Source organism: Opisthocomus hoazin, chromosome 3 (genome assembly GCF_030867145.1).
Source record: "Opisthocomus hoazin isolate bOpiHoa1 chromosome 3, bOpiHoa1.hap1, whole genome shotgun sequence".
In the NCBI taxonomy this organism is placed as follows: Eukaryota; Metazoa; Chordata; class Aves; order Opisthocomiformes; family Opisthocomidae; genus Opisthocomus; species Opisthocomus hoazin.
This window is the reverse complement of record NC_134416.1, coordinates 108,892,958-108,916,139: the sequence shown is the minus strand read 5'-3', so window position 1 is coordinate 108,916,139 and position 23,182 is coordinate 108,892,958.

Here is a 23,182-nt window from a genome sequence, read left to right as displayed (position 1 = left end):
CTCCCAATGATTTTTTTAAACGTTAACTCTTTTTGCAACCCAAAGAGAGTTGCCTCCTGCGGTCTATCAGACTCTGCTCAGGAGGGTGTAAATAGCTAGCAATGGCAAGTGATAGCAAAATGCAGTTAATAGTAATTATCCTGGAGAGTGGTAACGCCTTGGGCCTGTTCCAGACTTGCAGACAGGCAGCTGAAGACCCAGCTAGTCATACCCTTTAGAAAAAGATTGTATACTGTTGAGCAAAAACTCTGTATGAACACTGCAGTGTGGGGCAGGTTCTTGGAATAGCTTCCTGTGGAAAATTTGATTGCTAGTGCACACTGTCTTCCGTCCAAAGTATCCATGGCAATATAAAATATGTTGTAGGCTTAGTATGGAGAGAGAAGTCGAGGCTGGAGTGAAGGCAGTTTAAACAGGAAACCCACATTTCAAAATGCTGTATATGTAAATCAACTCCTTTTTCACTGGGTTGTGTTGCTGAGGCTGCTGTTATTTAGCTTGCCTTCTGATTATTTGCTTTTATAATAGCCTATATATTTACAAAGGATCAGTCTACATACAAGCCTCATTTAATGTCCATTTGCTACCATTTGCACCACATTACAAACTCATTTACAAAGCGAATGTGAAAATAAATGTGAGCCCTATGGAAAGCCTGGCTGAGCCTCTGTGTGATTGCAGCCGTATGTAACAGCTCATAAACGGTGTCGACTAGAGACTGTGCTTAAGTACTACAGCACAGGAGCTTGTCATTTCCTTAACCAGACTGCGGCATCTGTATTTCCCTTGCCCTTTTCCTGGTGCTGTGAGGCCAGAGAATTCTTTCTAGAGCAGTCATCCTAAAACCCAAATAGCTCCTCTGGAACAGTTCACAATGCTGTCATCTTTAAAATATGCCATTGTGCTGTAAAGCGCTCTTAAGAGCTGCAGCGTTCTGGCTTGCGTACTACACGGAGATACAGAGGAAAATCAAAAACAGAGTCTCCGAAACAGTCACACGGGCAGGTGAGCTGTAGCAGCAAATGCAGAAGTTGAGCAAATAAGAAATTCTTATGTCCTCACCCTGCACGCTGGAACTCGCCACGTCGCAGTCTGTCCACATCTCCAGATGCATCCATTAGCTGTGTCAGCCCGTCGAGCTCCATTTCACCGCGGTCAGCTATGCGCCTCTTGAGGACTGAAGATCATACTAACACTTTAGCACGTATGAGTGAATATGAAATGCAGCAAAGTGCCGGAGTTCAGAGATCCAGCCACGCTGCCAAGGGTTAAAGACTTTCTTGAAGGGTGTTCACTTAGATGCAGGAGCTTTGCAAGGGAAGCATCAATCACATGGCAAACAGGCAGCCTCAGAACACAAGCATCAAAAACAGCCTTCTGTGTAAACAGCATTGTTCCCTTTTGGAGTAATCATTTTTTGTTTGTTTAAGTCTTGAACTTGACTCATGAAATGTGAGTTCTAGGAGGCACATGTGTGGCTGAGCAGCACTGACTCACCTCAAGCACCAGAAGTTATGAAGAAAGTGAAGGATTCAGGAAAAGCTGATCCAGCAGTGAAGAGCAGGAGTCCTACCTACGGTTAGGTGTGTCTTGCTCACTTGAAAGCCATCTGCAAGAGAAAAAACAAAACTGAGATAACAACTAGCACAACTAAATTAAACATTCTCTAGCATGCAGCTTAACCACACTGCTTGTGTGAATCTCCATGTATGCTTTATCTGCTGCTTATACAACAGCTATGAACCATATCCAAAGTGCTTGAAGTGTACAGAAGAACTCCTACTAACTCCAATGGATAGAGACTTGAAGTTCTGGGTGAAAAACAACCATATCCTGGGCTGCATCAAGAGAAGCATGGCCAGCGGGTCAAGGGAGATGATTCTGCCCCTCTGCTCCGCTCTGGTGAGACCCGGCCTGGAGTCCTGCGTCCAGCTCTGGAGCCGCAACATGAGAAGGGCACGGACCTGTTGGAGCGGGTCCAGAGGAGGGCCGCAAAGATGATCAGATTGCTGGAGCACCTCTCCTGTGAAGACAGGCTGAGAGAGTTGGGGTTGTTCAACTCCTGCTAATGCCATTGGATTGAGACTTGAGGTTCTGAGTGAAAAACAGATTTGCACAGTCAGATTAGGGATAATAAGCATAACACTGTCTTTACTCTCAACAAATGCCCTGTGAGCATCAGTAGCCACCATGCTCGAGATCATCCAGTGGGATTTGACCCCTAGTTTAATGGCAGATGCTTGCAGTTGCTCCCGTTGAGCAACGTGCTAAGTTTTCATCTGATGCTTTTCTTGTATTCATAGACAAAATGCAAAGTCAGTTTTGTGCGTTTATAGCGGAATATAAATTCCCTGTTTTTCTGCCTTTTGTGTTGGACTTTATTTTCCAGTGAGAAATTTCAATTGGCCCAGTCCTGACAGAGAATGCAGGCAAGACTCCCACTGTCTTCAATGCTAAAATATGATATAGTGCTTATAAAACTTGAAGAAAAGCAAATGTATTTCCAGTTATAAAAAGAATCATGCAGGGAAACTCCCTTTATTTTCCATTTCTGCTCGTAGATGAACATGTAAAATATTCTCTTAATTGACTGCTACGCACAGAAAGGCAAAAAAATAGTTCTGCCAGAGGATAATATTATACATAAATTTCCACTAAGTATTTGCATAAGGTCTTTCACATAGTAGTCTCTAATATGGCTAGGAAAAGTCATAAATCTTTCATTTTCAGTATCCTGGCTGAATTGTTTTCTCTTTTATTCTTGTTACTCTGAATTTTTTTTAAAAGGTAAAGTCTTCTCATCTATCACACAGTGATGGTGAACCTAGTGAAATTTGAATTTTGTTCTTTGTTTTTTTGAAATTTATCTATAGTTTTTGACATTTCGTAGAAGTTTTATCTTCACCTCTTCCAGCAATTGGGATGAAAAATATGGTAACTGGGCTGTCTTATGGGAATTATTGTGCTGTTGAATTCAGTTGAAAGAAAATAGCAAAGATTTCTTACACTGCTTCCCAGTTCTCTCTAAAATGAAGATGTATTGAGGTAGGTGTAAATATTTGTGGGTGAGGGGAACATGCAAGGGCTGGCTGAACTGCTTTGAACTTCAGTCTTGTTCAGTTTTGAGGTTAATGTTAAGGGTTAGGCCAGTTCTTGTATTATTCAAATAAGTTTGCCTGTCCTTACTAGAACTCTTGAAGCAGACGATTTAGTGTGATACGATGACTGTCTAAAATTATTTCAGAGATTTAATTCTTTGTGAGAGAAGACAAAAGAATATGTTCTTGATGTTTGGAAGTGTGATTTTTTCCAGAACCATTTAATTTGAAAGTAGGACACTACTTTTTCAAAAGATGAATTAGTTTATAATGGGAAAGATAACATCCCATGAGCCAAACCGATGTCAAGTGTTGCATTACAGATCCAAGAGTCACAACTCTGAGACAGAACAGATAATCCTGGGATATGAGAAAACAGAGCTGGAACAGATGTAGAGCACCCTATGGGAGTGCTCACAGCTATTCGTGAGCCAAAGTAATACATGTATTTAAGCCCTTTCTTGCTTTTTTTCCACATTTTGTTTGCTACTCTTGCTAAATCAACTCTGTTTCAAAACAGCCCTTACCTGCTGCTTGATTAAACAAACACAGAAGGTCTGATACCAGTTTTTCAAAGACAGAGTTGTAGCCACAGTGAACAGATGTGGGAGAATGGTTTTAGAAATTCTAGTATAGGAGATGCGAGCATCTCCAAAGTTGAAAAGCAAACACGAAATGAATAGCTATTGAAGGGAAATTAGAATGGTAGTAGCTTTATCATGTTTTATCACTGAGATAGTGGGACCTTTTAAAGATCTACTTTTAGACCATAGATGATGTTCTGAATTTCAAATGGCATCTGCTTTGCACAGTAAGGTTGCAGGTTAAAATGTTCTTTGGTAAAGTGAAAGGTTTTGCAGATTTTGTGGTAAGTTCTAGTGTTCTTTATTCATTTCATCATATTAAACTTAGCAAATACAGGACCTAATCCAGCAAATATTTAATCTTTCAAGCAGCTTGACATAAGTAACTGTGTCCAGTTCTCCCATACATTTAGCGGTGCTGATACTCAGACTCCTGTGAACAAATTATTTTAAAGGGTGAGCCTGGAAAATGTCTTCAAACTAAATAAATTTTGAATGGGAAAATGCAAAAGGGAGAAGTTATACTTTCAACTCACAGAAAAAAAAAAGATAAGACGGCATAGTTGTTCTTCAGAAGGCATATTCATAGCTGTATTAACAACATTTGAGACAACTACCACATGTTTAATATCTTGAGAAATCTGAGCACAGTCTTCCTGCTTTTTCTGCCAGAGGGAGTGACAGAACAGGAACCATCTACGCAGCTTTCCATTTTAAACCTAATTTCCATTCCCTTTGTTTATGGTTAAGGTCACATACTCTGGCAGTCACAAAAATAGAAAAATTACATTAATCTGTAAATCAAAATACTTCTGTCTCAGGATGAATTGTTTGTAGATCTCTTTACCATTGACAATCTCCCAAGTATTTGCAGGGGACACTTGTTTCCTCTTCCCAGTCTCCTCTACCTCTCCGCCAAAGCACATAATTAAGCTGTGAACTCCAGGAAGCGGGGAAGAGGAGGGAGCACCATCCAGACATCCCATCATCAGTGGCAGTCATCTTAATGAAATAACGTGCTGTTTGACTGAATGCATACAGCCTATCTAAGAATGGCTGTCTGCTCTCCAGAATGCTTGTGCTTAAAAAAAAAAAGCCTTTAGCCGGCCTTGGGGGTAAAAAGCGAGAAGAAAGGAGAGAATATTAGGTCAGAGCTAGCAAAAGAAAGAAGTTGCTTGTACAGCTGAATAGATACAGAGACAAATAAACTACCAAATGTGGATGAAAGGGACTTCAGTGTATGTGAGAGACAGAAAAGAAGGAGAAAAAAGGCACTGGCACCAAAAGAAAAGGAAAGATAGTGATAATGGGCAAAAAAATTATCTATGATTTTTCAGCAAAGTAGACCAGGAGTGAAAGTCAAAGCTATGCAGGGTCTATCTATAAACTTTTCAAAATAATGTAAAAGAAGTATTAGTGGTAGTGAAAAGCCCTAGATTTTTTGGATTTACATTTTCACACCTCACTGGATCAAGCCAGCAAACTTTATACTATGAACAACATCACAGCACATGACTGAGAAGGAGGAGGAAAGCCCGAAAGACAGCTGTTAGCATGGGGGAGTTAGAAGGATTGTATTATGAAGAACGTCAGAAACATGTCTGCGCACATGTGTGTGTGCATGCATATGCACCTGCAGGGCTGTTCGGAAGCACCCATCCAGACTTCTGAACCCAGGATTAGAAAGTGCACTTGTCACTGCTGTCAGAGTGGCTATTAAATTAAGCAATCACTTTTGGCCAGAATTTGCCCTCTCATGGCACTGTTTACCTATGTAATCATGTAATGAATATCGTCTAAATCCTTGACTGAGATCCTTAGAGACAGACTACATCTGTAAGGCTTGGGCTGAGCCTCATGCAGTGGTTTCCCAAGCCCCTGCGCACCTGCGGGCTACTGGAGAGATAAAAATAATAACAGGGAAGGAAACCTGCACTAATATCTCCCCCCCCAAAAAAAACTCCCCCTGAGTATTACCAATATGAAGACCTGTCGTCTGCCTTTATCTCTGATTTCTTACATTCTTAAAGTGCTTGCAGAATAAAATCAAACCACAGCAGGACTTGAAATGTAATCTCTGTGTAGATAATGCATTTTCAAATACATCATAAAAAGGAATTAAAGGGAGAGCATCAATATCTACATGTATTTGGGGATACAAAAGGAAAGAAATTCCACAGGGCTGCAGAGCAGATGATTGTATAACCAGGAGCAACTGACTCATGCTAAAAAAAGGAGATTTAGGCTGTGTGTTAGGAAAGCTTTTTGTCAGTGATGATTTTGGAGCTTTACAAAAGTCCCTGGTGAGAATAAATGCTGGCCTTGGATGTCTGATTTCCCGAAACAAGGAAAGGGTGAGCTCTTCTTTTGGCCTCTGTCTTCTTTGCTCTTTGAAAAGGCCCTTCCCTCCACATGAGGGAGAAGTCCTGGAAGCACTAATGGGAGGCAATGGCCAGGTAGGGATGGGGTGGGAAAAAGAGATACCATCCCTAAGCCACAGCACTGCAGGGATTCCTGGCAGGCTTGTAGTTTGTGTTGCTGAAAAAAATTCCCTCTGTAGGAAAGCTTTCTGCTGAAAAAATGTGTCTTCATCAAACTCACAATAATTTCTGATATGACACATTCTCAATCTGCCTGTTGGTCCCAAAGTGTTCTCATTGTTTATAATAAACTATTGCCTGATTCGTCCCAAAGTACTTAACATGATTTAAAACTATTTAAACATTATAGTTGCTGGCTTCTCTTGCATTCACAGAATGGTCAGGGTTGGAAGGGACCTCTGTGGATCACCTGGTCCAACCTCCTGCCGAAGCAGGGTCACCCAGAGCAGGCTGCACAGGACTGCGTCCAGGCGGGTGTTGAATATCTCCAGACATGGAGACTCCACAGCCTCCCTGGGCAGCCTGTTCCTGAGTCACCCTCACAGTAAAGAGGGTTTTCCTCGTGTTCAGACGGAACTTCCTGTGCTTCAGTTTGTGCCCGTTGCCCCTTGTCCTGTCACTGGGCACCACTGAAAAGAGTCTGGCCCTGTCCTCCTGACACCCACCCTGCAGATATTTACAGGCATTTCTAAGGTCCCCTCTCAGCCTTCTCTTCTTCAGGCTGAACAAGCCCAGCTCCCTCAGCCTTTCCTCGTAGGAGAGATGCTCCAGTCCCCTCATCATCCTCGTAGCCCTCCGCTGGACTCGCTCCAGTAGTTTGCTTAAATCTACCCTCACTGAGAGGGAAAGACACCCATTGTGATTCAGGGACCTGTACGTCTGACCTCCATACCATGCACATTGGTGGAATTCATGCTAGAGGATACATATATAAATACTAGGGCTTTTGTAGAGGCGTATCACATCTCATAAATCTGTTAAAACACTCTGAAGGAGTCAGTAAGGTCACATTTTAAGATTCTCTCATTATCAGCAAATTATATTGCATTTTCAAAAGTCATTCAACAGAAAGTCACAGAAGACTCCTATGGAAATCAAGCTCCCTCTGGACAGAAGGGAAGGCCTTCTTGTGTGTTAGGAGATGACTAGAAGGAAATCAAAGCAGATGTTTGGAATGGGCTGATGTTTCCGATGGAGTTTCTCAGGCATCTGTGTTGGGACCACTCAGGTTCTGGAATGATCTGGGAAAGGAGGTAAATAGCTCATAGAAGAACCTTGCAATATCATGTTTCTAGTTTATAGCAGCTAGGGGAAAATATCAGAAGAAATATCACTCTTTGTTTGCTCTGTTTCTCTTACTCTTTCTGAAATATCTGCTGCTGGCTACTGCCACAGCTATTGAACTAAATGGCCTTTTGACCCAACAGTCAGGTTCATCCGAGTCAGACAATTTGGAAATGTGTGGCCTTTATTATTTGTAGTGTGTGGTCAGTGTTTTTGATTCACTGTGATCTTGAGGTACAAAACTTTCACTTAAAAGTTCTTCATGAAAATTTTGCTGTGCTGCATTACTGTCCTTCACCTCGTTCTCATTACTAGTTTCTTATACTCTTCATTTCTGGGGCAGTATTTTCCTTCTTCCAGCTCGTTTTATCCATTCCAAAATGCAGAATAAATATTTAAATGGAAGAGAGAAAAAAGCACAATCTTCTATGACAGGGGAAAGGAAATTTTTACTTAGAGAGTTGAATAGAACCTTTCAAACACATTTAACGAGCCTCCCACTAACACAAACTTTAGTGTTACACAGGAATAATACAAATGTGTGTGTGTATCTATGTGTGTGTGTACGTATAGATGTATAAAATAGTGGCAGGCCGTGTAAAATCATATCTTGATTCATATCTAGTGTACTGGTTGCATGTAAGCCATTATGGTGGGTTGGCCTGGCTGGGTGCCGGGGGCCCACCGAAGCCACTCTGTCGCTCCCCTCCTCAGCCGGACAGGGGACAGAAAATATAATGAAGGGCTTGTGGGTTGAGATAAGGGCAGGGAATCACTCAGCAATCACCACCACCGGCAAAACAGACTCAGCTTGGAAAAATCAGTTTAATTTATTACCGATCAAATCAGATCAGGATAATGAGAAATAAAATCAAATCTTATAAACACCTTTTCCCCACCCCTCTCTTCTTCCCAGGCTCAACTTCACTCCCATTTCTCTCCCTCCTCCCCCCAAGCGGCGCAGGGGGACGGGGAATGGAGGTTGCGGTCAGTTCATCACACGTTGTCTGTGCCGCTCCTTCCTCCTCAGGGGGAGGACTCCTCACCCTCTGCCCCCGCTCCAGCGTGGGGTCCCTCCCCTGGAGGCAGTCCTCCATGGACTGCTCCAGCGTGAGTCACTCACACAGGCTGCAGTTCTCCATTAATTGCTCCAGTGTGGGTCCATTCCACGGGTGCAGTCCTTCAAGAACAGACTGCTCCAGCGTGGGTCCCCCACGGAGTCACAAGCCCTGCCAGCAAGCTTGCTCCAGCTTGGGCTCCTCTCCACAGGGCCACAAGCCCTGCCAGGAGCCTGCTCCATCACAGGCTCTCCATGGGGTCACAGCCTCCTTTGGGCACATCCACCTGCTCCAGCGTGGGGTCTTCCCTGGGCTGGAGGTGGGTATCTGCTCCACCATGGGCCTCCATGGACTGCAGGGACACAGCCTGACTCACCATAGTCTTCTCCATAGGCTGCAGGGGAACCTCTGCTCCGGCACCTGGAGCACCTCTTCCCCCTCCTTCTGCACTGACCTTGCTGTCTGCAGACTTCTTTCTCTCACATATTCTCATTATTCTCTCTGCCTGAAGTTGCACAGATTTTTTTTCCCACTTCTTAAATATTTTATCCCAGAGGCACTATCATCATTACTGATATCTCACCCTTGGCCAGTGTCGGGTCTGTTTTGGAGCCGGCTGACATTGGCTCTATCAGACATGGGAGAAGCTTCTGGCAGCTTCTCACAGAAACCACCCCTGCAGCCCCCCCGCTACCAAAACCTGGCCACTCAAACCCAGTGCAGCCACCTTTGCTCCAGGATGTTAGACAATTAATATTAAATAGGAGTTCCTTCACTGTCCCAAGGCTGTCGTTTTCTTCCTTGGGACACAGACATTTTGCAGAGCTCCCGGGTCCCTCAGGAGTGAGCCAAATCTAGGCTGATTCAGGCTGTTCACTAGTGCCAGCAGTGGTGAGTTGTTAATAGGGATGCTTGTCCGCTAGTCATGTTGATTCACCAGTAGTGACAAACTAAGTTGAAAGAGCAGAAGCTGTTGCCACCTCCCTTTATCTGCACCAGCCCTTCTTCAGAGAGTCCTGTTGAGGTAGATGCAGCAGAAACAGGTGGAGAGTATAGGCAGCTAAAAACCTCTGTGGGTGACAGCCTTGTCCATTGCAGCAAAGCAGCTCCGATTCCAATTTGCCCTAACCTTTACCTATAAACCATTGTAAATATGAGGCTGAGGGAGACGTTACGCAGCCTTTGCAGGTCTCCTTGCATTTGAAGCAGCAGCCTCCAGCAAAGAGCAAGCGGGCAGCTGGGAGCTGTAAGTACTTCAGCCGTCCTCATTTAATCTGCTATTGCATGTGAGCTGACATCCCAAGCTCACTGAAATCACTCCACATACAATGCATTCCCGAGCTTTCCAAAGAGCTGTAGTGTTCCTCACTGTTACCACATTTTCTGTTTCTTACTGTCTTTTGGAACAGAATAGAATGAAATAAAATTATTCCTTCCTACAGGCTAGAAGCCCATGGACTTTCAATCATTTTAATAGTCAATTACAGTCAAGAATATTTTTTTTGCCCCTCCTTCATGTCCTCACACATAGATCAGCCCCCCACATCATTCATTGCAGACTTAAAGAATTTGCACACATGACTGCCATTAGCCATTAATGTCAAATAATAAGCCATCTATAGCCTTTTCTTAATTAAATGTTCAGATAATGGAGAAAAAGTGAGAACTGATAGTGCGTCTTCAGGTCTGTTTCGGGGCTTGTGAGACAGATTACATGTAGAAAGGCTTGTGACTTGAATACGAGCCAGTTGTCACATGAATAACGATATCAGACTTCAGCCTTTGTAAACAAAACTGTATCAGTGGATTCTGCTTTGATTTTGTTGTAATTGGTTTTAAACAAATCTCCTGTAACTGTTTAGCATCTGGTGGCAGAACTGAAGCATACTGATGTTAATAACGAAGCAACCAGTCATTGCCAGATTCTCAAAAACTCTACTGTATCTCACTCCAGTGGAGTCACTTAAGGAATAAGGTGCTATTTAAATATAACAAGAGTTCAGGCATCTGGTCCAAAGTATTTAAAATTTATATTTATGGTTGCCAGTCCCTAGAAAATCTCAAGTATAAAAGATTCGCATAGTAAAAGCCAAGTTTATGCACAAATAAATTGTGTTCTGGCAAATGTGAGGAGAAAAAATGTCCCTCTATGAAACCCAGTTTTTCTTTCCAGACCAAATTACACATGCTACATTAAAACAACCCTTGAAACCTCCCTCTGAAAGAAACTAGTTAATAAAGTTGATCAGCACTTACTGATTGTTGCTTTGATAAGTGGTGCTGTGATTTGTTTGCACTTTATTTTAGACAATTTAGTGTGTTTTTTAATAACGTGAAGAACTAATCAAATCCCCCATGTCAAGAAATACCTCCACTCCTCAGAGTGCTGCTTCCTTTGGAATAGTTATCTGCTTCAACAATTACCAATGTGTACCAAATACCAGCAGAAAAAATAACTGAACAAACTACATTCTGATGACTAAAAGGGTCATTCCTACTCTCTATTCATCCTGATAATTTCCAGTGCTATGCAAATAGCAACAGACATTATCATGATTCATGTGGAAGAAGTCGTCAGCTGAACATTGACTTCAGAGAAATTCTTCCTAAATATAAGTGACACAATTGGAGGTAATGAACAGCAGAAATATGAAGACATTTAGTTTCCGGTTCTATAGTGAACACTCCCTCTACAATATTGCAAATGCACATGTGCATCGATACAAATACCTGATTGGAAAAGACAAGTCTAGCAATGTGAATATAAGCCTTTATTCATTATCCTGTTTCCTGATGGCACTGATGGCCTCAGTCAGCTGAGGTTAAAGACATGTGTAATGTGGAGCACATCTGTAGCTCCACTGTAATCCTACGAGGGTAAATTGCAACTTGTAGTTATTTTTCCACGTGTACTGTAAATAGTATTGCAGTAATGTGAAAACAAAATGATTCATACAAAAGGTTTGTGTGTTTCTTGTTTTAGCTCACCACACTATTAAACATCAGTACAGGGGCCTCTTTCTCCCACTTTCCACCTCTGCAACTAATGTCTGTGTGGTTTTAAATGGTGTTGATGGAGGACACAGTATGAAGTAGTTAGCACACTGTAAATTGAAATGCCAGCTTTATTTTACAGCAACACCCCTGTATAGATAGGACTCCTGTGTCCTCCTGAAGAGGTAGATATGCTCAGTACCTGTGGACATGAAAACCTACTAGAAATATGACAATGTGACCACCCAACAGAACACCCCAGCTGTTGGTTAGAGGTCAGGGTGCATGCTACTGACAAAAAAGACCGAGATGCTGACCAACTGGACAGTAATTCTCATCTTTAAACCATCATGATTTCTCAATACAAGTACATATGCTAGGTCTCTTTGAAAGCATCTGTTTGTCCTGACTTCTTCTGGGTAGTTTAGTAATAGAGTGGTCATGTAAATAATATTACTAGCGATACTAGTATATGCAAATCTGGTCATATGAAACATCAGCATTTTCAGAGACAGAATCTGGTGCACTTAGACCACATCTGGTTAGGAAATTTATGTTGTATGTTGTGAATCATAACCTGCACCTGCAGTTCAGATTCTCCTTATGCTGTAACAGAGTCTGGTTGCAGAATTCTACCTTTGAGCAATCTAGAGATATTTTAGGAAGATCACAGTGTAAAACATGGCTGTCAAATGGTAGAATTTTCAACAGTTTTCTCCCAGTAGGGTCTGTGTTTTCTGCTGTCAAAATGCTGCAGCATAACAGGGCTGACCACGTGAGATGTCAGAATACTAGGCAAGTTGGATGAGGGCTCAATAGAGTTTCAAATGCAGCAGAAGGTGAGGCAAGGTTTTGATACTCACGACCCTTTTGGCTCCACTGTCTTCAGAATAGAAGTGTGGTAGGACATTGTTAGTCATCATGGGTAACCCAAAATACTGAGTGTAACTGCATGGAGCTGCATGTTGGCTAATGTAGCATGAGGTGAGGAGGTCAAAACTGGAAGACCATGCTCCCTCCTGAGTAGAGAAGTGACAGCAAATGTTTGAAGAATGTGCACGGTAGCTCAGACAACTTTGTCAATAGGTTGTTGCAGGTCTTGACATTGACAGCCAGTGTTATCAGATGGACAGAGTAAGTTAGACATTTATCAAGAGAAACTATGAGATAGACCAGATATGGACTGTATTCCATTAATTGAGAAACTAAACTTGAATTACAGGAGAAATTACAATAGTGAAGCAGTCAATTGCAAATTCTAATTATGACAGTATTAGGGCTGAATCAGGTTAGAAGTTATTTTTAAGGTAAGAAAAGTCCTAAGATTTAATGCCCAAAGAGATGTCATCAAGTCAGATTATTTACAAGCTCAAGTTTCAGGCAGATCATTGACATACACGCTTAGAAGAATTGGGACTATTTCAGAGCCTAGAGGTAGTCCTTTGAGTTAAGGTTTGCTGAGTGATATTCATGAAGTCTTCTGAGTGCTATTCATGAAGTCTTCTGAGTAGTGGTTGAAAAAATAAGCCCCAGATTTAAGTGAACTATTTTAGGCAGTTTCGCTAGAGAATCAGTGGGCAGTGCCGTGTTTGTAGGTGGAAGTCAGATGCAGGACAGTATCACATTTTACCTTTTTCATTAGTTTTCAGCGTGGGTTGTCAGTGGAAGAACTTCATCATACAGATTGCAGTCATGGTGAAAATCATCTAGCTCTGCAATGAGAAAGACGCATATCATTGACAAGATCCACTGAAGGATGAGATATGCTCATGCTTTGTAACAATCAACAAGCAATGTTACAGCACGGTAATTACCTGTATGACGCAGATGCTACCTGCTTTTTACAGGCTGGTCATCCTGTATTTAGCAATCTGTGTCTGAGTGCAAGGACCGAGATATTTGAAGAATTGCCTTGCAGATGTAGCAGTTTCTCAGTCCTTGCATATCTTCTATAATCTACTCGTCAAGATTCTTGAGTATTAATATATGCAATATTAATATATGGACTAATTAGATGGGATCTTGGGCTGTGACTTAGGGGATGCACAAGTAATTCCAGCATTTTCTGTGGCCTCTTGGTGGCCACCCACTCAGAGGTTAATGCCCTCTATAGGGCTTGTAGAGCATTTCTGGTCTGGTTACCAATGTCTTACAAGGAGAATCTTCACACAAACTTCTTTTAGTTTCGTTAAAATAAATGTCAGGAATATGGATAGAGAGTTGAAAGTAAACGAAATACCAGGGCCAGCATTCATTTTAATTATGTTTACTTTTCGCCATACGGAGAGAGGTACCACTCACCATCCGTTTAAGTCACTTACTAACTGCATAATTAATAGGGCTAGGTTAACCTTGACTGTGAATTTCCTTTGGAAACTGGATGCCAGTGTGTTTGAAGTTCCTTTGTTCACATCTGAATGGCCCTGTAGAGGGAGAGCTTCCAACCTATCTAATGAGATGATCAGTCCTTTCAGTTTATTCTAATTTATTTTATAAACAGAAAACACAGTACAGACTACACGGATCTGGGATTGTACCAAGTAAGATGATATCATTTGCATGTAAAAGGATTTTTATCTTTTAAACTCTTGTCTTGGGTCCACTTATTCCTTAAGAATACAGTCCTGTCAGACTGAGGTGAAAAGAGGCACTCCTGAATAGTTCCTTGACAGAGGCTGAAAAAGGTAGGCGGGGAAAGAAATGTTTATCAGGGTATTATACTTGGAACTACTTCACACTCAGCCATATATGACCACATATATCTCAGGGATTTTCAGCCCATGGTCAGGTACTTCTGAGTGGTCCAAGAAAGACAACTAAGAACCGCAAGGCTGTTGTCAATCAGTCTGAATTCACTCTTCAGGGATCCACACTTCCGTGGGAAAATATTGATGAGTCCAAAACTGGACAAAACTTGCCAACTACTGGTCTATGTAACGTTCAGTGTGTGGCTAGGTCAGTCAATCAAAACCTTCTGCTGTTCAGAGAAAAATGGCTGCACAGGGACTCTCTAATGTGGATGGGATGCTAATAATAATCAACTGATGATTGTCTGAACTTTTTAGAAAATAAATCTAACCTGATTAGCCTGAGCCCTATCGACTCACGACCTCATCAAACCTCTTATCAAATACAGCCTGAAATAGTTTTAAATGAGGAAGACAGGTGAATATCTGCTGTGGTTTTGCACAGCTTTTTCTACTTTACAGAAAAAATTAATGGCTTTTCTTCCAATTGGTTGTAATCTTTCCATACCTTCTCTAAACAACTGCTTACCTGGTTGAAGCTGAGAGCTTGCTTAGAGATTTGGTGGACATCTCCAGGTACAGCAACAAAGCTAAGGGCTTTGGCTCTGCTCCTTTCCTTCAAAGACTTCTTTATCTCCTCTGGTCCAGAAGGATAGATAAGCCACACCTATAGCTCTGCTATGGGAGTCTGCAGTTGTTACAAAGCCACCCATTTCCTCTGTGCTATGTGATGGATCATTTTTGTGAAGTGCTAGTCAGAATTTCAGAAACTGGTCAGTGATCACTTTTTGGTTAGTAATTACTCACCTTGGATCTAAAGCAAATGATGTTGTTTTCAGACCTATTGGATTCTCACCTTTACTCTGTATGGAAGAAGTTTGTGTGGCTCAAAGCCCCACATGACTGAGTTAAAAAAAAGAAAGAGGCACCTTCAGGGTGGACTGACAGAAGCCTGTTTACTTCACAATAGTGCTAAACTGCTTACGTAAGATTTTATTGGGAATTCTGTCTGAAAAGTCTGGTATCAAGCATCACCCTAAATCTCTGACTTGGTCCCACTGGCCTGCCTCCTCCTTATCGAGGACAGAACAGTGCCTGATCTTTGTAAACCATTTTTTGCATGTCTGTCTCATATACTGACATTTGTTTCAAGGAAAATAAGCCCATATTGCCACAAAGTTTGTCTTTGAAAAAGAAAGAGTGCTAGTCTCCATCTTCCTACATTCTGAGTTTTACTGAAAAAGAAAAAATTTCAGGACTTTTGATGCGCAGTAAGAGATTGTAATTGGTTTAATTTCATTATTAGCTATTGAGTCCCTTTTATATTCAGGAATGGTACAGAGGAAGCTGCCTGTGAATAGGTAGAAATAAGAAGCTAGTAGAAAATCATGAGTTTTTAAGAGAACACTAGCATTCTCAGACAAAACATTTAATGGCTTATAAATATTGTTTTGAACAAGACTAGCTTATCAAATCCGCTTGTGAGATGCAGGTGAACTGAAAAGCTTCTCCAATAGATCGAAACTAGCACTGCATTACTCAGACATGAATTTCCTTACAAGTTCTCATTTTACACAAATAGGCTGCATGTTTCCACATTTACAGTAAAGCACAGTGCTAGAAAAATGGTTGATACACAGTGAAATTGCGTGAGGAGGGCTAAAGGAAGGGTTGAAAGTAGTGTGTAGCTGAATTGAAAATGTCACCAGCTAGAGAATTCTGCCTCAATTTTCTGCTAAATATTGCCAGTGCACAGGGATGAAAATAAGGCAGGACTGATGGAACAGTCAGGCTTTCTAATACCACTTTGCTACCAGGATCTGTAAGAAGCAGAAGGGAGAACTTGGGTAAAGTAAGTGTATTTGTGCTTTGGACACTCTGACCTGCTAGCAGCAGCTGCTGAAACTGGTCCTTGTTTTCTGTGTCTGGAACAAAGAGCAAAGATCAAAGTTTAATCAAAGTCAGTTCCTTTTCCCTACCCATTTGCTCTTCCACCTGCTCCCTCTGCTGGTAAAGTCAAGGAGACCTAAAGAAAGGAAAATGAGAGTTAAAAAGGAAGACAAAATGGTGGGCTTACCCTTTACAGTTTAACGATGAACTGAAAACTGAATTTTAGTGCAGTAGTAACCCGTCTTTTAAAATACTTCATGTCACCTTGTCTTCATTATCTTTTGAGAAAAGGGGTCCTCTGTTGTGGTAATACTGGATCTCTTTCAAACCTTTTCATAAAACAAAATCCTGTTTTCCTTTTTAGGTTTAAATGTTTCAAGAAAGATAATAGTGTAAGCCAGTTCCTGACTTCAGTGGTGGCTTTTTGTGTGTTGAATTTTGTCCTCTCTTCTGTCATGTTCTTAAAGTACATAATGGAAAATCGCTACCACTTGTCTCTTCTGTGTCATAATTGAATCTTCCATTTTTTTAAAGGATGAAATCCTCTTACTGCTTTTTAAAATCTTAAAACCAAATCAAGATATTTGGTGCAAAGGAACAGTGGCTGTCCTCTTTTCTAAAGGCGAATTTTCGCAGTACAGCTGTCACAAAATTGATCAGTCCCACTTGCACCTTTGTCTCCAGCACACTCTTGGTTTCACATCCCATTCCCTCCTTTGCGCTGACTCTGGCATTCCTCCAGCTGCAGACTGAAACAATTCATCTTCCTAAATGAGCAAAAATTTTGTTTTGGTTTTTGCTAGCTTCATTTTATCCCATTTTAATGAGGTGAATCAGCTGAGCACAAGGTCAGAAGACCACCAGAGACAGCTCCAGAGATGGGGCAGTGGAATGCAATGAACCGCTAGATCTGCTCAAGCAGTATGGTGCAACTTTCACGCCAAGCTCTGGTGGAAAGAGACAGTAAACATTGCTGGTAAATAAAACTCACTGAAGCCTCTCTCCGTGAAAGCATTTGATCCTTTAACAGGTTTGGGAGGAAATGTAAGGCTCTTGGAACATTTTGGTTGAAGCTAGTTACTGGCGGCGTTAGGTCTCTTGCGCTCCCTCACTAGCTCCTTCTGCTAGAGCTTGTCGGGCTACAGGTGATGTTCCGTTATGTCACTGTTGCTGTGGCTGAGCTCTCCCTAATCACCAGCTAACATCACGGGGCTCCTTTTTTTTTGCATCCCCTCTGGAAGCTCACAGTTCTCAAGCTGTTTCTCCCTGATCTTCCTCCAATCTCATTTTGCCTCAATAGTACTCTTTGCGGTGCTGTTTCTGAAGTCTGTGATGCTTCTTTTCACAAGGAGGTTCTATTTTCGGCTTCCCTTGTTCTCAATGACCAACCATGCATGCTCACTTTATTTAACAGTTTTTTACCTCGTATTTTCTCAAAGTAATTTTTGTCATGAAGTAACACGAGAGGGTCAGATGCTCCTTGTTCAGCTATCTTGATTAAATGGGACTGAATAACAGCCTTTTTTTTTTTGTGATGAATCTGGCAAGTAAGGAACTCCCTTAATACCCTTAACAGAAAAGGGAAGGGCTGCAAAGAAGTATTTGATTGGTGAAAGATGAAGAATATATGATTCAACTGTATGGATTTGTATGGATTTTAGGAGGCAGAGAAGGGAGCTCTGGAGCTCTGCAGTTACAGTGTGCTTTCTGTCAAATTACTGTGTGATTCCTGAGCATCATGGTAATCTTTGACACCATAACTAGGCGAGCACGGAGAATACTGGAGAGTTTAATGTGCAACATAGAACAAAGCATGAGGAGACCGCCTTTAAAATTCACTTTCTGCAGACATTATATCACCTAAATGTTCTTAGACAGCAAACATAAAAGGACACGAGAACAATCAAAGTTAATTCTCTTTTACATTTAAACAAAATGACTCATGGAAAATATTTTCTGTGTGCAATAGAAAGCTGTCTGGAAAAACGATTTTGTGCTGTGAGGAACCCTGTACAGGATGTACCTTATTATGGGTAAAACTGTCATCCTACATGTTGCCACCTGTGTTAGGCACATCCGTGATTTAGTGATAAATGACATCAATCATTTTAAACAAGCCTATAAATTTACATTTATTTTCTTTCTCTTTGTTTATAAATAAATGGCTATATCCTTACATGGAACCAGAACTGCTACTGAATTATAGGGACTGGTAGGGCAAACTCTTAACTCTATTGCCTAAATTTACATATTTTCAACTTTTTTTTTTAGTTTTCCCAATTGGCTACATATCTTCATTCCATCAGCAACACCAGATGATGGTTGTATTGAGTTTCTTTACTCTAAATCTTCTTCTGCCTTTAGATCTCCTGTGTGCACTTCTTAGAGTGTGTATGCTACCTCTCTCCCCATTAATTCACAAAGGTGGGATTTTTTTGTTTGTTTTTACCTGAGCAGTTTCCCCACCTTCTCTCAGTGTTTATCATTTCTACCTTCTTGTTGATCCAGCTAAGCTATTTACTTGTACGCACAGTACAGCAACTCTTAATTAGCATATGTTTTCTAATGTTGAATTCATGATGATCATGAAGATGAAAGGATGAACCTAACAAAATTATGACCATCTGAGAAGTGATTAAACAGGAAACTCCCCTGCATTGTGATTGAAAGGAAATGAGTGGGTGTCAGCCTGGTGAGTTGTTCCATATGAATCAAGCTATAATGGGTCTGTTTTTCATGTGTCTTAAAGGAGGACTCAGATTCATCCTTTAAATCTCTTGTCTGTTGACAATTTAGAGAAAAGTAAGCTCACACCCCTGCACTCCCAGCCATCAAGTAAAAGTTGACATAAGCGTGGAGCAAACTGATGAAAAAAGATCGAGGGATTTTTCATGGTCCTTAATTCTTCTGCTGAGCAATTGCAGTCTGCTTATCAACTGCTCTTTCCTTCCTCTAATTGTCTGACGTAATAGCCTCTTGTCCTAAATTTCTTTTGTAGCTCATCTGTTTCAAACCTACAGTCTATAGCTGACCCATTTATCATGTTTTATTCTCAGGTGGAAAATATTTTGTTTCAGTAAATTATTTCTCTTTTTTCTTTGTGAGGTCCTAAGTAATATAGCGAACTTTTCCTACAATCATAGCTTTAGACTTATAGTAAATTTTTCCTTCTTAGAAGACAGGATCAGATTGATTTATTTTATTACTTTGTGAATTACCTTAACACCCAGTATTTAGGGATTCTCTGACAAACTGTCTCCACCATTTAAAACAGAATGTTCCTTTTTAAAGACCATAGCAATCTGAAGAAGCGCCCAGAGGACATTTATGTAGGATAGATTCACTCTTCTGGAAACCTATACTCTTTCAAATTGAAATGATTCTTGAATTAATGTCATCACTGTGGATGAATACAATATGTAAACATAAAAACTTAAGTGTGAAGAGAGAATCCATGAACAATCCAAAGAATGCTGGAAATGAATACGTTATTAATAAGTGGTTAGCTGTTCAGGTCAGTCTATCCTGGCCTGTGTATCATATATAATGACCTTCTGACTGGTCTTAATCACAGTGCTCCGTTTCTTTGCCTTTCAACAAGCTTCTTTAACCATAACAATTATTATTATGAGTTACACAGAGAAAATACAGTAATCTGAATGAAACATTAAATAAGTTGTGCACTGACTATGTTATCAATGTCAAACTAATCTATACATGTAGATTTACACAAAGAAAAGACTTGTCACTAAAATTTAAATTGCAAAGCTGGACACAATTTCTTTTCATATTTCCTTCATCGGCAATGAATACAGGAACCTAACTATGGCTTGTGTTGTCCAGTCAAATGAGAAGAACATGTATTTGGATATATTTAACATTCTACATGTTTAAATGCTACAGAATTTAAATGAGGTGCTGCTTGCTATTGTTTTTAAGCATCTTTCAACTAGATTTGATTTTTGAAAAGGAACATTTCTTCCCTTGTCTGTAAAAAGCATGCACATTGTGAAATCACCCTCCCTCTAAAGGAGAGATGGAGAAAACCTAAGTAATGGGATAAATGCCAGGGGTTCCAACATCTGCAGTTAGTGGAAGACCTGGACAGTGCATTTTAAGCAGTGCATTTTAAATGGGACTGTGGTTGGAATGAGATATGTGTTGGCAGGAGCTGATGCCCAGGAAAAAAGAATCCTACAGTTTTAAGAAAAAGAAGTTTGCCATGGCTCTCTTTGGCTTCACACTTGGAAAAATATCCAAAACATGCCAGTCAAAATCTGTTGTCATATGGTAGGAAAATGTGTGCTCTTATGAAAATGGCCTACATCCAGGTAGGCCCAGTAGATGGTGATTTTTAGTCTGAATTCTACCTGAATGTGAGCTCAATATTTTAGTAAAAGCAGTCAAGTCATGTCTTTGAAGGCAGGATTTACCAGGCTGTACAGAGAAGAACTGGTTTTACTGGTTCCTAGGGCTGGAGCTTTCAGCTCCTATGCCTCCACCACACCCATTCCAGGCTCTGCACCTCTGAAACACAAACAGAGAGGTGAGATTTTATCTGCTGAAATATTTTCAAAAACACTGGAATTTGGTCTTTCAAGTCACTGTTCTCTGTTCCTGGGAAAGTAAGGAATATTTGGACAACTATTGCTATCTGCAGAAACGTTCACTTTCCCAAAGTGACCGTGTCATTTTTAGTGCAGTGATTGTTTTCTCTGAAAATACAAATATACTTGTAAAGCATAATATTCCTCTCCAAATTAAAAACTCAACCTTGAATCACAGAGCAGAGGCAGTGCACTGAAGGATTTGGTCACAGCCTGCCGAATTTTGTTCCACAAAGTACAAGTTCACTCAAAACACACTTTCATACAGGCTGGTCTCCTCATCAGTCTTGTTGATTCATTGTGTGGACTGTCATTGCTCATCAAATGCAAAAGTAACCCAAGTAAGGTTCAATATGATAGGTTATAAACTGATTTAAAAATATTTACTATAAAAGGCAAATCATCATCAAGCAGTTACTGATAAAATCTGCACATTTCACAAACTGTGGGGGACTCCTGAAATAAAATAAAGACAGAACATCAAGACAGTGACATGAATTATTCGGTAAGCCAGCTGCAAGCAAACAAAATCTGTTTCAGCAGGGACATCTTAAAGGATATAGGCCATCCTTACAGAAGGTGGGACAATAGCTCGGAAAGTAGTGACTGGAAAAATTAAATGTTGTGAGTAATAATAAACTAAATAAATCTCCATGGTATGATGCAGTAGCTAATGTGATCCTTGGGAAACAGGAAGTAAAATAATAAGGTTATGTTAGCACTGGAGTTAGCACTGATGTAACCACAGGTAGACTGTCTACCAAAATGTGGTCCATCCAAAACATGGTCTTGAGAAAGATGTTAATTAGTTGCTTTGGAAGAGACACAGATGATTAAAGAAAGAGAAGCATGAATTACAGTGAGAGATGCGAAAAACTCACTGATGCAGAGGTACAGGGGTGATCTGATTGTTGTATGTGAAGAACATACACTAGAAGGCAGGTCTTATATGTAATAAGCAAAATGTAAGATGATCTGACATTAAAAGTCATAGCTAGAAATAAAATGAAAATGTCTCGGGATAAGTAAAATCAGCACCAGAACATCTAAGCAATAATTGTAAGAGATGTATCACTGGAAATTTTCAAAGCAAGATTGCTCTTGGATTTGAAGTAGGAATTAATTATAAGACTTGTAGCCTTTTGTGGTACAGGGAATCATTAGTGCAATATTGTCTCGTACAGTATTCCCTTCTGTGTTTAGTATCTCTGAAGCTATGTTGTTTGTAGATGGAACTACTCGCAATGTGATAAATGTTTTGAATAGCCTGATAGATACACCACCAAGTATTCACTGAAATAAAAAAGTAAGAAGTGTCTAACCGCTTTTCTGCATTCATCATTAATTCTCCATGAGCTTGAGTATATTGAAAGTGCTTTGAAAACATGTTTTAAAAATTAAGACAATACATCTTAAATTATTTATAAAATCACTGTGAATTTTATTGAAATAAAGTTAATTTATGTAAGTAAAAATTCTTAAATATTTGTCTTCTAGTGAAATACTACCCCGTAAAAGCACTTACATAATGCACCGGTGACATTAACCTATGTTTACCCAAAACTTAAATGATTAAGCAATAGCTTAGACAGCAAGGTTATGGTCACAGTATGAGAACCCAAACCGAACATAAATTCAGCCAGTTAAGCTTGTCAGAAAGACTACAGAGATGATGGAAAAGACTATATAGTAAAAGAAATCTATGGCTAGCTCTGATTAATATTTTTGACAAAGTGTTGTGTTGAAAAATGAGGCTTTGCTGAAATGAGGTTCTTCATAAAATCTTTTATATTTGTTGTGAACCTGGCACGTAGGCGGACTGCTCTTGCAAAGCTGAAGATTTGGCAACCTTGGAAACCTTGATCGCACTGTATTATACCTATAAAGGAAGCCAAGAATTTGATAAAAGATGCCTTTTCTCAACTGAATGCATATTCAGGCCTTATCAACAGAATAGATGTGCTCAAGTCCATATACTTCCTATCGCCCTTCATTTTTCCATTCTACAAAACAGCAAAAGAGAAATCACCCAGATAACTCTGAGGAGTCTTTTAGTTTGAATGCCACGCTGTGTAAATGGTTGGAAAATATTTGAAGGAAAGAATAATTAAAGCCCTGAACGCAAATGCAAAATGGGATAATCAAATGTAGATAGTGTCAGACTAAAGTCTTTTTGGATAAGATAGTTGACCTTTTACACAGGGACAATGCGATAGCCTGAATTTTCACACATGTTAGAACAGCACTTGTGAAGACAAGTTATTACCGAAGTGGAAATGATGAGGATTACCACAAGAACTGATTAGGTCGATAAGGCGCTGACTAGCATGACACTGCAGTGTATGAAAGGAGAAGTTCTCGAGACGAAGAAGGCAATTGGTTGACACTTCCTCACAAAATAGTCTTGAGGCTTATCCTACCCTGTTTAATCATCTGCAGCTTAAGGACGAGTGGCAGAAACGGTAGCAGGTTCAGTAGCACAAAGTCACGCATGCATGGTATATTAAGCCAGCCAGAATGTTGCAGTGGATCTGCCTAG